The sequence below is a fragment of the Natator depressus genome, chromosome 8 (assembly GCF_965152275.1).
Source record: "Natator depressus isolate rNatDep1 chromosome 8, rNatDep2.hap1, whole genome shotgun sequence".
In the NCBI taxonomy this organism is placed as follows: domain Eukaryota; kingdom Metazoa; phylum Chordata; order Testudines; family Cheloniidae; genus Natator; species Natator depressus.
Genome location: NC_134241.1, coordinates 99,935,290 through 99,952,577, shown reverse-complemented (window position 1 = coordinate 99,952,577; position 17,288 = coordinate 99,935,290). Strand labels below are relative to the sequence as shown.

Here is a 17,288-nt window from a genome sequence, read left to right as displayed (position 1 = left end):
ATCGAAGGAATTTTTTCCCAAGGGCAAAACACTCCCTGCAGGTGAATCCGTATTTATCTATTTGTAGTTTTGCGACCGGGTTGGAGACATTTATCAGGCCTCTGAGGCACTTCTCTCCACCACAGGTGTTCAGCCAGCTGTCCGATCAGTTCGAAAAGTAAAAGGAATGATTCTTTTCCTGCAAAAACAAGGAGGAGTCCGGTGGCACCTTAAAGACTAACCGATTTATTTGAGCGTACGCTCCATGCATCTGAAGAAGTGGGGCTTTTTAGCCAGGAAAGCTTATGCCCGACTAAATCGGTTAGTCTTTAAGGTGCCACCGGACTCCTCCTTGTTTCTGTGGCTACAGACTAACAGGGCTACTCTTCTGATTCTTTTCCTGCCGTTTTTCTTAAGAGGACATTTGTATAGCGGGTGTGGGGTGTTTGTTTGCTTTTGTTTGTTAAAATCTGGGCTCGGCAGATAGAACTACAAAACCCCACCCCGACTTCGCTTTTACCTTCTCAAAGCCAAGGCTCTACCCTGACAGATCACTTCACCCAACAACCCTGTTTGGGAACTGGTTGTATTTTTGCATTCCAGTACTTCCAGATCTCCACTGTAGCATCCCCAACCTCCAAACGTGTGTAACACTCAGACCAGAGAGAACAGAATTCAACCGCAGACGCAATCCCACTGCGCCCCCTGTGCTCTGAAGAGGAAAGAGCTTGTTACTCGGTCCTTTTAAAAGGGGTTTACTTTCCAATGCTGTTATTGATCGTGTTTTATCACAACAACGCTCTCCACCGAGATATGTTTAGTCTCCAATGTAGCGCGGGTTGCAAGAATGGAAGAGCGATTGTTAAACTCGAGTTAAAGGCAGCGAGGGTCTAATTTTTCTTACTATTTTGCTTGAATTTTGCAGAAACTCTGCACAGTCCTTTGCAGAAATTGTAACGTGTCGAAGTGGAGCCCAAGAAGTTGTCGTTAAATATTGGGGTGTGTGTGTGGGGGGTGGGGGGTTAAAAGAAAAGTGCTCGAGTGACAGAAAAGCAAGACAAGAAATCATTTCATTCACTCAAAAGGACCGATTGTACTCATGCAAACCCCGCAAGTAATTGGCGTTTTGGGCTGAATGAGGACTCCAGGATCATCCCTCGAAATAGGCTTCAAAATGCGGTTGCTTTTGATATTTTAGTTGCATGGCTTCTTGCCTTGTTGGAAAACGAGGCTAGGTTATTAGTTGATTAACCCCTGAAAACAAGCGACCCACTAAATAACAATCTAATATAGCACATGGAAAGAAAGGGGGAAACCTCATGGATTACCAGCCACTAGCCAAAGCATTAGGAAATGGGCTGGCGTCACAGACCTGCGAATCTGGCGACTTTTAATTGTGTTGGTTTTGTGCGCAAAAATCCAGCGGTGTTGGATGAGATGTCCGTGAGGAATAAACAGCGGCCTTTACTGTCGTGCCAGAACTTAGGGTCTAAGTCAGGTACCGCCTGCTACAGCAAAATCCATACGCTTCAGTGACTTCTGGTATTCACAGCCTGGATCACGACGAGCTTTGTTGTGTGCCGAGTTGCGAGGGTGGGTAGCGACTTTACCTGCTGCTCACTAACTTTCTCTCGGGGCGACCTCCCTTGATCCAGACGGTCTTCCCAACAAAGCCCTGAAATTGACCCGAATAGTTGAACGAGGCATCTTTAGAAGACTCGATCAGACGCCTGCAATTCTAGCCCCGATCGGGGAAACACACCTTACTCACCTGAGTAGAAGACTTTGCCGCTGCTTGCATGAGTAACGATGAATCAGCGGGGTCCGGGGGTAATTTTGATGGGCTACATTGTCTATTCAGTTCGCCTCGGGGTAACTAGGGGAGATTTTTTTTGGAGAGGGGGGAGATATTCTCATGTTCATGTTCACAGCCCCGTGTAGGTGCTCCCAAGTGCCACTTTTGGAAGCCGCAGGGTAGAGCTTTGGCCACTGGAAAAGTATTCAATGGATGGAGGTTTTTCCTACTCTAAATCCAGGGACAAATAAACAGGGAAACCCAGCGCGATTCCGGCTTACGCGTGAAGGAAAATGGGAACCCTGGTTCTAGTTACGCAGCGGTACGTTTGGGAACAGGTAGCCAGTGGCTTGCTAGCCCACACATCCGAGGGGTTAGGAAGGGATGTGGCAGCTGTCGGGCAATTTTCTGCTCAGGCTTTTCAACGACCATAGAAACGCCCAACCCCATACTGGCGATCGTTACACCTGCCACAGGTGCGATACGGCTGTCTGCGGCCTTGGCGCGGGCTTCAGGTGTGAAAAAAACCGGTCGTGGGCAAATCAAACGATCAGCCTCTTTTAATCCCCAACCAAAAACTACGAGCTTCAGGCCCGAGCGCTCTGGGGTGCGCACCCCTAACTCTGCCCCGCTTCCCAGCTGGTGGGAAACAGGCGACGGGGGAAGAAAATGGCCTCGTCTAAATGTCTTTTCACCTGGGACATTTCCAGCCCGTTCACAGGCGAGGTTTACATCCCCTATGGATCTACCTGTGAGGCGTGTCTCGTTTCGGGTACTTGGGAGAGGGGTGTTTGGTTTTGAATAGCGGTGAAGGAGGGAGTGAATGAATCCGAGTGCAGGGTGATTTCTTATCTGTCTGCCTGGTGTTCAGATACCACGGGGATGGGCGCGGTATAAACGCCAGGTAGCCAGAGAGCTAAAGATGTATTTGGGGCCTGATCCACGCGGCACAGAAACCAGGGGGAGTCTCTTCATGGACTCCTGTGGGCAGGGGCGAGGCTCTGCGCAATCTGGGACGGTTCCCACCCACACCCCTCCAGCCCCTCCGGGGGTCCTTACGTGCCTTTCCAAACCTCTCTCTAAACACAGGAGCTGCTTTCTGCGGCCCGGAGAAAGGGGAGAGCTGCTCCCTTTGAATGGTGAGCGGGCGGGCCATTAGCAGGTGCCCCCCTCGACCACGGTGATCAGATGTCCCGATTTTATAGGGACAGTCCCGATTTTGGGGTCTTTTTCTTATATAGGCTCCCCCGATTTTTCACATTTGCTGTCTGGTCACAAGGTGAGTGTTAGCACCTGCCCTTCCCTTATTACCATTTGAGCTGCCTGGGGAGGGGGGCGGAGGGCACTGGCTGATGGGTGCTCCTAGCCCCCCGCTCTCCATTAGTTAACCTTAAAGGGAAGCCCCCCAGGCCAGGCAGGGCTTGGACACCTGCTGTCTCTGCTCTGGGTTCCTGATTCCCTGTGATCCCGGGGCTTACCATCTAGGTGAGTTGTCTGAAAACATACCAGCTTCCTGCCACCGGGCGCAAACAACCTGTTCAAAGAAAGCCTTTTTTATAGCCCCACACCTACCTCTTCCTCCACTGTGGCATTTTAACAGCCCAGGCTGACCTCGACCTTGCCTAGCCGCACCTGAACCGGGCCATAAACCGCAAGCACGAACGGATCTGCACCCCCACCCACTAAAACATGGAATGGGGCCATGAACCAAAGTGGGGACACACGTGGCGGATTGTATTTTCTGTCAGAGCTGGGGGGCGCCTGTTATCCTTAACCAGAGGCCAGAATAAAATACTTAGGCAAGAGAGACCTGAAGCATAGACTCCCAGGGCTGGACTTGAGAAGTCATGTCCAGCCCCCTGCTCTGAGGCAGAGCCAGATGACCAGAAACCATCCCAGACAAGGTCTTCCAACCTGTTCCTAAAATCCTCCAATGATGGGGATTTCACAGCCTCCCTGGGGAGCCTATTCCAGTGCTTAATTGTCCTTAGAGTTAGGAAATGTTTCCTAATATCTGACCCACATTTCCCTTGCCGTAGATTAAGCCCATCACTTCTTGTCCTACCATGGAGAACAATTGATCACCATCCTCTTTAAAACAGCCCTTAACCTATTTGAAGGGCGATGCTGTTTTGTTAGGAATCTTTATGGAGCATTTTTCTCCTTCTATTGATTAAATTTACATTTTTTTTAAAGCTTGCATTATCTGGTTCCCTGCCTGTGGTTTTCTTTTTGACAGCTTGTTTTCCAGTCCCGACAATGAAAAAGAAAAAAGGCATTCAATTATAGCAATCATGTAAAGATTTCAAATGCTAGCAACAAACGTGACAATCCTTTGCCTCCCAAGCCTGGCGAGAGGTTCTGGCACTGGGCGAGGTTCTGATGTGCCTGACAAGGTTACATTTCAACCCTCTGGCCATGATTTTTACACTGTTATCAAGATACCCGGGGGGGAGTTACAATCAAAGCACAATAACCCCCCAGGGTGTGCTGGCAGAGAAATTTGGCTCAGCAAACGCCCCTGTAATAGGGGAAGGGACAGAAACATCACACACAGCCAGCCCCCTTTTTGCCACCTTCTTCCCCTGTTCCCAAAACAACCGGCATCTTTCCCCCAAAGCTCCCAGCTGCGTATGAAATTCCAGAAAACCAGCTATGTTCGAGTTCAGCTCAGGGGCATTTTATTTTTGCCTGTAGAGAGAACCATCCAAGGCTTGGCGTGCAGTGCCTTACATAATAGATCCTGTGTGGAAGAGGAATTTGGGAGATCAGCAGAGATCTATAAGCCAGGGGGCTTAAAGGAGGCTCTTGAGAAGAAAGACAATGACATTTCTGAACCCTGTGTGCTAAAGCTTGTCAATTTCTTTCTCATACCGATTGTGTGGCCACCGCTAGCTGAGACAGTGGATGATATTATTTTCACGGAGATGCACTAGAATAAACCGGGGTGCCCATTTTGTATCAAGACGTTTACAAACGTGCTCTCCTTAGAAACCATTTACTCAGGCAGTTGAAAGCCTGTGACCAATTTAAAAGTCTTTAAACGAGTCAATGGTAGCCTTACAGTTTTGTTTTTCAATTGCATTGCTGAATGTATTGTTGATAAGTATATTCTGGTTAAATAAAAAATAAAACCAATCGCTCTTCCTTTTGGCTATGAACGTTTAAACAAAGAATATTCACAGTTTGCCCGTTAGGTGGTCCTCTGCAAAACTGAAATATGCACCATTTAAAACAATTGCCATTGCAAAAAATGAATGCATGCATTTGGACTTTGAGATAACGTTGTAATTTACATCCGGAAGGGAAAAATGACTTTTTTGCATTTCTTTAAAAATTTTTTTAAAAAAAGTTGGATGAAGACAAATAAAGGATGATTGCAATGTTTAATCCAGTTCTAAATAAAGAACAATTTGAATCATGCCTTTAAAGATATATTCAAATGGTCATAATTTTCTTCCCCTCTGAATATTGCATTGATATTACAGTAGCTACAATAAAATTAGGAAAAACAAACAAACAAACAAACAAACAAACAAACAAACAAACATTTTTTTAAAGATTTTTAAGAACATAAGAATGGCCATACTGAGTTAGACCAAAGGTCCATCCAGCTCAGTATCCTGTCTCCAACAGTGGCCAATGCCGGGTGCCCCAGAGGGAGTGAGCCTAACAGGTAATGATCAGTGATCTCTCTCCTGCCATCCATCTCCACCCTCTGACAAACAGAGGCTAGAGACACCATTCCTTACCCATCCTGGCTAATAGCCATTAATGGACTTAACCTCCATGAATTTATCCAGTTCTCTTTTAAACTCTGTTATAGTCCTAGCCTTCACAACCTCCTCCGGCAAGGAGTTCCACAGGTTGACTGTGCACTGTGTGAAGAACAACTTCCTTTTATTTGTTTTAAACCTGCTAACCATTAATTTCACTTGGTGGCCCCTAGTTCTTATATTATGGGAACAAGTAAATAACTTTTCCTTATTCACTTATTCATTTTCTCCACACCACTCATGATTTTATATACCTCTATCGTATCCCCCCTTAGTCTCCTCTTTTCCAAGCTGAAAAGTCCAAGCCTCTTTAATCTCTCCTCATATGGGACCCGTTCCAAACCTCTAATAATTTTAATTGCCCTTTTCTGAACCTTTTCTAATGCCAGTATGTCTTTTTTGAGATGAGGGGACCACATCTGTAGCCAGTATTCAAGATGTGAGCGTACCATGGATTTATATAAGGGCAATACGATATTCTCTGTCTTATTTTCTATCCTTTTTCAATTATTCCTAACATCCTGTTTGCTTTTTTGACTGCCACTGCACACTGCGTGGATGTCTTCAGAGAACTATCCATGGTGACTCGAAGATCTTTTTCCTGATTTGTTGTAGCTAAATTAGCCCCCATCATATTGTTCGTATAGTTGGGCTTATTTTTTCCAATGTGCATCACTTTACATTTATCCACATTAAATTTCATTTGCCATTTTGTTGCCCAATCACTTACTTTGGTGAGATCTTTTTGAAGTTCTTCACAGTCTGGTTTGGTCTTAACTATCTCGAGCAGTTTAGTACCATCTGCAAACTTTGCCACCTGACTGTTTACCCCTTTCTCCAGATCATTTATGAATAAATTGAATAGGACTGGCCCAAGGACTGACCCTTGGGGAACACCACTAGTTACCCCTCTCCATTCTGAAAATTTACCATTTATTTCTACCCTTTGTTCCCTGTTTTTTAACCAGTTCTCAGTCCATGAGAGGATCTTCCCCTCTTATCCCATGACAACTTAATTTACATAAGAGCCTTTGGTGAGGGACCTTGTCAAAGGCTTCCTGGAAATCTAAGTACACTATGTCCACTGGATCCCCCTTGTCCACATGTTTGTTGACCCCTTCAAAGAACTCTAATAGATTAGTGAGACATGATTTCCCTTCAAAGAAACCATGCTGACGTTTGCTCAACAATTTATGTTCTTCTATGTGTCTGACAATTTTATTCTTTACTATTGTTTCAACTAATTTGCCCGGTACTGACGTTAGACTTACCGGTCTGTAATTGCCAGGATCACCTCTAGAGCCCTTTTTAAATATTGCCATTACATTAGCTATCTTCCAGTCATTGGGTACAGAAGCTGATTTAAAGGACAGGTTACACACCTTAGTTAATAGTTCTGCAATTTCACATTTGAGTTCTTTCAGAACTCTTGGGTGAATGCCATCTGGTCCCGGTGACTTGTTACTGTTAAGTTTCTCAATTAATTCCAAAACCTACTCTAGTGACACTTCAACCTGTGACAATTCCTCAGATTTGTCACCTACAAAAGACGGCTCAGGTTTGGGAATCTCCCTAATGTCCTCAGCCGTGAAGACTGAAGCAAAGAATTCATTTAGTTTCGTCTTTAAGGGCTCCTTTTGTATCTCGATTGTCCAGGGGCCCCACTGGTTGTTTAGCAGACTTCCTGCTTCTGATGTACTTAAAAAACATTTTGTTATGACCTTTTCTGTGATTTGCCTATTTAGCTCAATTTGGAGATTCATTTCTGTTAACAAAACAGCACTTTATAAAGTAACTGCATGAAAGGAAACTTATGCTTTCTATTTGGTTTGTGGCAGCTGGCTTTATATAGAATGCCAAAGCTTGCAAAGCCTTCACGATGAATACTATTTTAAGATTGGGGACAGGCAGTAAACACAGAGATGCAATTCTTCAATGCGTTTACTACATAGCTATAGAAACATACATCAATGGGTGTGTTTGGTGGCCCACTCTAGTATCTGAACTATATATATATGTATCTGATATATGTATCCTGAAGAGAACTTCCACGCATGTTAAAATGAAATGGGAATCAGGTGCCTATGTGCTTTTGAAAATCACGTTTTTGCATCTTCAGACACATATGTTCTTTTAAAAAATCTGGCCCATGGGCCCTAATGCAGGAAAACACCCCTGTTTAGAAAAGCGCTTAAATGAGTGCTTAACTTTCAGCAAGCACTTAAGTCCCACTAATTGCAGTGGCAGTTTACCATGTGCTTAAGTGCTTTACAACGTTGGAATGATTTTAGAACCAGGGCCAGAGTAAAGATTGCAGGGTGGGGCCCATCCTTTATGGTTTATCTTGGAGTAAAATATAAGTATTGTTATTAAACTCTGGCCCCACTGATGTTAATGAACATTTTCTAATTGACTTTCATAAGGTTTAAAATGTGGCCCTATATGTATATAACGTATGCATACAAGAATAAGCAAGATGTCTTGTGTGTGTACAAAAGGCAGGCTTGGTATTACGGAGGTTGTCATGCTCTCCCCATTCTGAGACCCCATTTTCATTACTTATAACTTTGCCAAACTTCGACGCCCTCCCACTGGACCTACAGAAGCGAATGGACAAAACCTGCACACACCCACTGAAAAATCGGTGTGGGTTTGTGTGTGTTTTATATGTATATCTACCGATGAGAGAAATACAGACAAATAGATGGTAGATACACATGCACAGAAATATATGAACAAGTTGGAGAACTTTGAAGAAAAGAAGAATTTTGCAAGACAATAGTGGAGACCTTTAGTAATGCCTTGATTCTGTTCCCATTCCAGTCAATAGAAAAACCCTCATTAGCTTTAAAGAAGGACGATCAAGCCATAAAAGCACATTCAGAGTGTATTCTCTGCATAAGTTTTACAATAAAATCTTTTGATTTCACACTCTCCAGTTACCGGTGACTAATCTCTTAGGATTCATTTTACAACTTCAGTGTGAAAAGCTCATGATTTTGCTTTTGATCACTGATAATATTACCTCAGACCTTAGTCCATCCCTTACTTTGCTGCACATTGGGCTACCCACATTTGCCATCCTTGCCTGTCAACTGCCCTTCTCTCCAAATCTTCCCATTTCATGTTGAGGTGTTTGATGTCATTCAGAACTGTTCATTTCCATGTTATTCACGGTCTTCCTCTCTTTCTTCTTGCGTTTTTTGCTTTCCATTCAAGGGCGGTATTTGGTAAGCGTTCTTTTTCCATTCTCAGCACATGTCCCAGCCACTTTTTTCTTCTTTTATATGTTATTTGTGAGAGGGTACCTTGTCCGGTAATTTTTCTGACTTCTTATATTACACACCTTAAAAACAAATCCATGGATTATTTTATAGTCTTCTCTTCCCTGCCTTCTGTCCTGAACTTAAAGCCAGTCTCCCAGCCTTTGTGGTTAGTTTGTACCAAAAATGACTCATACTCATCTGGCTGGGCCTATTTATCGAGTTGACTTTTTATTTTTTAAAAGAAAAGAAAACATTTCATGCTACGCCCTGTCCAGCCCTTTCACAGAGCAGACCGTGTCAATTGCATTCTGACATTTAGCCATCCCCCAAGGAGCCAAGGCTGAGAGTCTAGCTACAGAATATGGGATACTGTGTAGTTACCTATTTGGCAGGCATGTATTTTCGTGCAGTGAAGGAAGGGATTATAAAAGGCATCTTGTACTTATTATTATATGCCCATCACATGGGCTAGCTGGGCACATGTGCACAATTCTAGGCTAAAGAGGAGGACCATGACGTCTGGACTGCTCCCCCAACCCTTGCGCTCACCAAGAAATTGAGATGCTGCTTCAGCCTTATGGGGGCTCCCTCTCATCAAGAGAAGAGTGAATTGTGAATACTAATACCCCCTTGCTCGGTCCACCAGTAGATCTCAAAGTGCTTCACAAAGGAGTATTATTATCTCCCTTTTACAGAGTCACAGGGAGAAGTGACTTGCTCAGCGTGGACCAGGAGCAGAGCCAGGAATAGAACCCACTGTTTTTACTGAGTTTAAGTCCAGTGCTCTACCCTCTAGGGGTGCTGTCTTCTGGTTGTGTTCTCCTGCCATATGATGTGGAACAGAGATTGCTTCGTGCTGACTCAGAACTCTTTGGGGCTAACAGTTTTGAGGTTTCTGTGGAAAAATGTGGGCACCCATAGGTCCACCTCACCAATGGTGCTTCTCTGGTGGACCTATGGGTGCCCACGTTTTTTCAACTGGTTGTACAGCTGATCAACTTTTTTTTTTCAAATTTTGAATTTTTACATAGACTTTTCAAATTTCAACAACAAAAACAGGGGCGGGGGGGGGGGGAAGTCAATCCTGTTTTCATGGTTTCATTCCCCTCGTGTTTTTGACCAGCTCTACTTGGGAATAACAAAGTACCTGAAGAAAGTCAAGGATTCAAGAACGAAGCAAATTAGTGGCCTAATTTAATTTGAGTTAATGAATAACTCAGCCAGCTCATAGACCCGCCATGCTCTTTCACAAACATTGGCCCATTTTTGCAGGATGAATTTTGGATTCTTAACTGGTGGAACACCATATCTTCCATCTTCACCTACACACTTGTCAATGCAATCAGGTGAGAAACAAGACCAGGGTTTGGTCCATAAACTGAATGGGATGCCATGATTGAAACAATCTGGCTTGCCACAACAGAGAATTAAGTTTCCAGTCCCATTCCCAATGAAGCCAATGGCAAAGTCCTCATACACTTCAAATGGAGCAGGGTCAGGCTACCATTCATAATGTGGCTGAGCATGGCGATGCAGTGGAATGGATGCACTGCCAAAAGGAGCAGGCATGGAATCCTTCCCCCGGACAGGCCGAGTGCAAGGGCTGTGTTTAACACTATTCAGCAATACTCTACAGTGGCACAGGGCAGTAAGTGAAGGAAAATGCCATGTCCATTTGGAACTGCAGGGGAATTTTAATGGGGGGGAAAGCACTTAACCAGCTGGGAATTTAGCTACTCATGCAATAACATACTTGGCATGGAGCATTTCCTGAGGATTATGTACCTTGGGGCAATCTCTTAACCAGTTGCTAATCCCTAGGAAATGCCCTGCACCTCACGCGTAACTGCTTAACCCCAGCCCCGATGGATTTATTTTAAGTCCTGTTTCCTGTGTAGAGGTGGTGCTGTGAGGCAGAATAAAACAATAACTACTTTAAACAGTGCAGCCACTTGAGCAGCACCACTGAAGAAGCCAGGAGTGATGCTTGTGTGAGTATGTCTTTATGGGTCTCGCTGCTTTCAAAGAGCAGTCCGTTTCTCTGGCAATTGGGGTTCATTTATTTTGTTTCGAGCCTGATCCAATGCCTATCAATGTCAATGGAAAGCATCCTACTGATTTTAATGGAAAGTGGGCTGGGTCTTTGGCGACCAGAACATTTAGGGCTGCTTTATAGAAATGCAGAATGTGAACCACTGGCTGAAACATGGACGTCTCTGTACCTTATCTCTCGAGCTAGCATGTTCCACTCTACCCCTGGTTTTCTTCTTTCTGACTTGATTCAACAATCCAAGAGTTTTGAATCCAAGAGTTCTGAATCCAAGCTCTGCTGTTTGTGGACCTGTCAGAGGCATCTTCTCCAGAATGTGCCGTGCAAACAGAACTTGAAAACCCAAAGAAGTCCATCTGTCTTTGACTTGGAAGAAACGTTAGGCATGACAATGCAAAGACGATGACATCGCAGCTTGAGGAATGCACCGCTGCTATGGAACAGATGGTGCAACGACATTTTTTTCATTTGATTTTATTAAGATTTTGTTAATGAACTTGGCCCCTGGGAACCTCTGGGGGAAATGTTCGAATTTGGAGTAATCAGAACATTCATCGTTTCGGATACACTGAAAATCAACAGCTCTGCTTAAGAGGAATGTAGTTGTAGAAAAACACGAAAATACAAAACATGATTTATTATTCAAATTAGCTTCTGCATAATAAACAACACTGCTCCTTTCAGATTTCAAGACCTGATTCTCCTCTTCCTTATGTTAGAATAGGCTGGGAGTAATTCAGTCAAAATCAGTGGATTTTCATCAGTTCCTCCACCAGTACAGTATAAAATTGATGTTACTGAGAGGAAAGCAGGACACTATCAGCCAAACTTTTAAATGGACTGATAGATTTTAAGTCTGAAAGGGACATTAGATCTTCTAGTCTGACCTCCTGTATAACACAGGATATAGAATGTCAACCAGTTACTCTTGTATTGAGCTCTGCTGACTTGTGTTTGACTAAAGCATCTCTCTCAGACAGCCATCCAGTCTGGATCTGAAGACTTCAGGAGAGGAAGAATCCATCGCTTCCCTTGGTGGTCGGTTAACAGATAATCACCCTCAGCGTTAAAAATGTGTCCCTTATTTCTAATTTGCATTTGTCTGGCTTTTAACTTCTAGCCATTGGTTCTTGTTATGCCATTAAAACAAAAACCCTTTAGTTTTCTGTATTTTCTCACCAGGAAGATACTTATTCACTGTACACTGTAATCAAGTCACCTCTTGATCTTCTTTTTGATAAACTAAACAGACTGAACTCTTTAAGTCTCTCAGTAGAAGGCATTGTTCTGGCCCTCGAATCACATTGATTTCCATATGGTTTGACTTCGCTGGAGTTATGCCAGCTGAGAATTTGACTGTATATTTCAATTCTTGCTAATATTTTATGGTTTCAGTTAGAAGGCTTCCATAGAAGCCTTGTAATGAATCTCTCTCTTGAACTGGGTTAAGCGATTAAATGGGGAAGAATTCACCTCTGTGTGGAGGACCAGCACAAGGTCTTTGACCCACTTAACCCCCATTTTGAGGGCTTAAATATGACTTAAGTGGGGCAAAAGCCTTGCAAGTGATCTTTAAACAGGGGTAAATTTCATCCATGAAGACTGATCCTCCGTTGATGTAAATCTACACTGATTTGCACCAACTGAGGATCTGGCCCATAGTAAGCAACATTAACTCAATGAAGAGCCAGATCATCAACTAATGTAAATTGGCCTAGCCCCATTCAAATCAACAGAGTTATGCTAATTTATCCCAGCAGCGGCTCTGGCCCTACATAATTAGTGACTGAATCACCTCTGTGATGCTCCATATTTATGCTGATGTGGCTCCCCTGGTTTCAAGAGAGTGTCACTGGTGTAAAGCTGTAGTAACTCAGGTCCATTCCTCTTTGCGATCATTAGATGAAATAAAGAGCCTCGCCTACATTGCAACATAGTCCCTTGAATTTGATTATTTAGGGATTAATCCTGCAAGGCGCTGAGTGTCAGCCGGACTTGGTGACACTCAGAATCTTCCAGGATCAGCCACACATCCATTTTGGTCCCAGTTTTCCACTGCTTTGCACCTTGTGATGAATCCCTGTGCAAAGTGGGGAGAAAGAACCCATGGGTGATAGCATTATACAAGTGACTGGGCTAGATCCTCTGAACTCCACCAGCCCAGGATGGCTGGAGTGCTCTGAACTCCATTCAGATCCAGGTCAACCCTTGGTGTGCATCTGGCATGCCTGCTACTCCAAAGAGTGGTGTAACGCCAGCAAGGCTGGCTTTATGCCACCTACCACCGAAACCTCAGCTTGCCTGCTAAGGCAGTTCTCCGTCCTCCTTGTGTCACAGAAGTCCATGTGGGACAGAGGAATTAGCCGATTTTGAACAGATCAAAATGATGACTTAAAATACAAAGCTATTTTTTTTTGTATGAAAATTTTCAAGCCACTAAATCGCTGTTTTTTTTTTTTTTTTTAAGTAAAACTTAAGTCCCTCATTATTTTACTTGGAAAGGTAACTATTTCCCATAAACATTTCCTAAATAATTTTCACAAATAAAATGAAAAAGTAATTAATAATTGATAATGTTAATCACACTTACTACATACTTCCTCTGCGTGCGAGAAACTGAAGCTGAGGGTAAGAATGGCCCCGGGACGATCTTGTGGCTGTGAAAGAGGCCCAGTGCAGTTTGTTGTGTCGGTGAGCTATGAAGGGCAGTATTTGCTGACATCCTGCACTGTTTCAGCTCTGCTTGTTTCTCATGGCCAGAACTTGTGGATTGACAAGCTCTTCTGACTGCATCAGAAGAACTGGACTGAGTCTACGACAGATTTGAAAGGGGGTTTCAAAACCAGGATTTCACTTTTTCTTCTCTCACTTTTGTTTTAGGCCACCAGAAGAAAAGGAAAATTAAACACACATAAACCCCACTGAACCATCCAAGGTGTGACTAGAGCCATAAATGTCTGAATTTCAGAGGTAAGATCATGTCATCCACTCGAGTGGTTTATAACCATGCCAGCAGTATGAAGCCAAAGTAAACCCAATAGATCTGCCTTTCTGAAGGTTCCCCAATGTGAAGAACGCCTTGACTAGCATAGAGCTGCCAAAGCTGTTCCTACACCCTCTCCCCGCAACACCCTCATTGTTCAGTGGGCCTGTCAGGGGAAAAAGGACACCCTGGTTATCTATAGATTTTGGAATAGCCCTCTGGGGCTGTGGGTAACAGGACCCAATTGAGAGCAGCTCTAAATTATATCAGGGCTCAACTTGTTCCCGCTTGGGGCCTGGAATGGAGGTGGTGGGAGGCACAGGTAAAGGTCACTTTAGAACTACCTTCCCCTCCAATCCTGCATCAAGTGCCTCTCATCTGGGCCAGAGGTTCAGCAAACCCAAAGCAGCTCATTTACTGAGAGTCGGGTGGGGTCTTGTATACAATCCCCTGAAATGAGCATGAGTAAACCATAGAGCATCAGAGGTGAGTGCTAAGGAGCTAAAACTTAACTCTCAAATGGCCTGACCTTAGGGCATTTATACACGACCCTTATACAATGTATTTGTGTGTCTCTGTAGTTACAGATGTATGTGTCTCTCTCACATGTCACCCATACCCCTTTGTCTATATTGCATATATGCCTGCAGTTTCATACACGCAAACACACATACCTGTACTTCAACCTTATATATGGACACAACTCTACCTCTATAGTATATGGAGTGGTATAGAGGCTATGAATATAGATAAGAAGGTATGGGAATGTGTGTGAGCATGTGTGGCGGATAAAGAGAATGCAAAACCAGTATTTACATTGCAGGCGAATGTTAGGATCCCAGAGGTTAAGGGATAGGCACTAGTCATAAAAATAAACATACCATTCTGGTTTGCCATTGATACATAGGTAAACTCATGGAGGAGGAGTAAAGTTTCAGTTCTCACCTTCTTCTGATGGTGAGCTATTTACTTCTCTCCCTGGCTTTCCTGACTGTTCAAAGGAAAATGACATTTGAAATGGAAGGTTAAAGTGCAAGGGAAAACAGTGAGGTTTTCAGCTCACCAGGGGAGATTTGATAAACCAATATTCCAGAGGTGTTAGCAATTTGAAAAGGCTCCCTTTCATTTGAATAAGATTTAAGGAGTGTGATTCAGAGCCGGATCTATTAGACTGAGCTCTTAGCTGATTAAAAAGTTAGACAGTCTATTGTGTTAAACCTATTGCAAACGCTGCCACCAACATATCTACCTCAGTGCTTTAAAACTCCACTTTGATCCCCAACTAGAAATGTGCTGATTTTGGAATGATGCAACCAAAAATACACGCCCACACCCACTCAGGGCACATCTACACAGCAGCTGGGAGTGTGCTTCCCAGCACAGGTAGACAGACACATGCTAGTTCTGTTTGAGCTAGCGTGCTAAAAATAGCAGTGTAGCTGGGGGGTAACATGGGTGGTGGCTGGGCTTGACACCCGAGTACATACCACGGGGATCTGGGTGGGTTTGTACTCAGGAAGCTAGCCCAAGCTGCTGCCTATGCCACCCCTGGCTACATAGCGATCGTTAGCACACTAGCATGAACAAAATTAGCATGTGTCAGTCTAATCGGGCAGGGACGCAGGCTCCCCACTGCAGCATGGATATATCCTCAGGCCAGTGGCTCTCAATCTTTCCAGACTATCTGAACCCCTGTCAGGAGTCTGATTTGTCGTGTGTACTCTCAAGTTTCATCTCACTTAAAAACGACTTGCTTACAAAATCAGAAATAAAAATACAAAAGTGTCACAGCACACTGTTACTGACCAATTGCTGACTTTCTCATTTTTACCATATAATTATAAAATAAATCCACCGGAATATAAGTATTGTCCTTACATTTCAGTGTACCATATAGAGCAGTATAAACACATCATGGTCTGTATGAAATTTTAGTTTGTACTGACTTCTCTAGTGCTTTTTGGGTAGCCTGTTGTAAAAGTAGGCAAATATCTAGATGAGTTGATGTACCCCCCCTGGAAGACCTCTGTGTACCCCCAGGGGCTCACGTATCCCTGGTTGAGGACCACTGCCCTAGGATATGTCTACATAGCAACTGGAGATGTGAGGGCAAGGCAGACCCACACTAACTTTAAACTAGTTCACACAGCTAAAACTAGCAGTGAAGATGAAGTGGTGCAAGTCCTTGCAGGACCCTGACTCTGCACTCACATTGCTAGACAACACCAGGGTCCATGCTGCTATGTCTTCACTGCTATTTTTATGCATGCTAGCTAGATTAATGCTAGCATGGGTATGCCTCCCCAAGCTGCTATCATACCTCTTGTCTAAATATAGAGGGGTGAAATCCTGACTCTATTGAAGACACTAGGAGATTTGCCATTGACTTCAGTGAGGTCAGAACTTCACCCAAGGTAGCTGGTCACAATTTATATTAAGGTTTTGTTAATAAAGTGTTTATAAATGCTCAATAGATTTTATAAGCATGTTACAGACATGAGTCACATGTTTCATTGATGGTTGTAACCGCATCAATAGAGGGTCCACTGAATCAGACCCTTAGCAGTGTTTGATTTGTCCTCGATTTCGACAAGAGTTTAGATCTCAGGAAAAAATGAGGCCTTTTAATTGTTACCATTGTTTCGTTAAAGATTGATTGTGGAGAATGGATGTATCAGGAAACGTTTCACCTCTAGGCTGCCCAAATGAATGCAATGGCCCAACATTCAGCAGGCAGGAGTGAGTGGAAGTTGTTGCCACCCGACAGCTGTTTATTGACCTTTGAAAGAGGACAGTATGATCACAGAACAGTTAGTACCGGGCAAGCATCCGGGTTGTAAAGGTCAGCCTTCTTGGCAATCTTAGCAAAGGACTGGATAGGTAGGAATCAGCCCTGGCTGACCTACAGTCTGCCTCCTACGGGTGGCCTCTGCCTCTAGAAAAAGTGAAGTCGATGGATGTTTTATCTGAAGAAGGACTGCAAGACCAGGCCAAGTTTTGCTGACTCTGGAGGTCCAGAGCTTTTGGACTCTTTCATCCTCTGAGTCTTTGAAGGTCACTCTTTCCATAAAAGGAAAGGGAACTGCAGTTTAAATTACCGTATGCTTTTATGTATTTTCCCCTGGGAACAGAGAGCAGTGAGGGAGTTGTCAGAAGTGCCGTAAATTGCTTTGGGTGACAGGGCGAGTGTTTTTCACAACAAGACTATAGACTACAGGATCCTATAATCTGTCACACTCTAACAGGGAGAAACACAATTGCCATTTCGTGATGATGCTGTTTGTTTCTTGCCCTATCATAGGCAGCATGATTTGAGGGAGGTTAATAAAGCAACACGACACCAGATTAGGATCCTAGCCAGCCATTGGATGCCTTCTTTCAAAACGAGCACATATATGACAAAACATCAGTAAAGCAGCAGCAGATGGCTCCAGATAAG

At 43.8% G+C, this 17,288-nt stretch overlaps 1 long non-coding RNA gene across 1 annotated transcript in view; it reads left to right on the top strand.

Moving 5' to 3' along the window:
• LOC141992975 (uncharacterized) overlaps nt 1-17,288 on the top strand; it is a 161,934-nt gene that overhangs the window by 73,860 nt on the left and 70,786 nt on the right. The window contains exon 2 of the long non-coding RNA XR_012640708.1: nt 13,747-13,836. This is a non-coding gene — a long non-coding RNA (uncharacterized LOC141992975). The remainder of the gene's footprint in view (nt 1-13,746; nt 13,837-17,288) is intronic.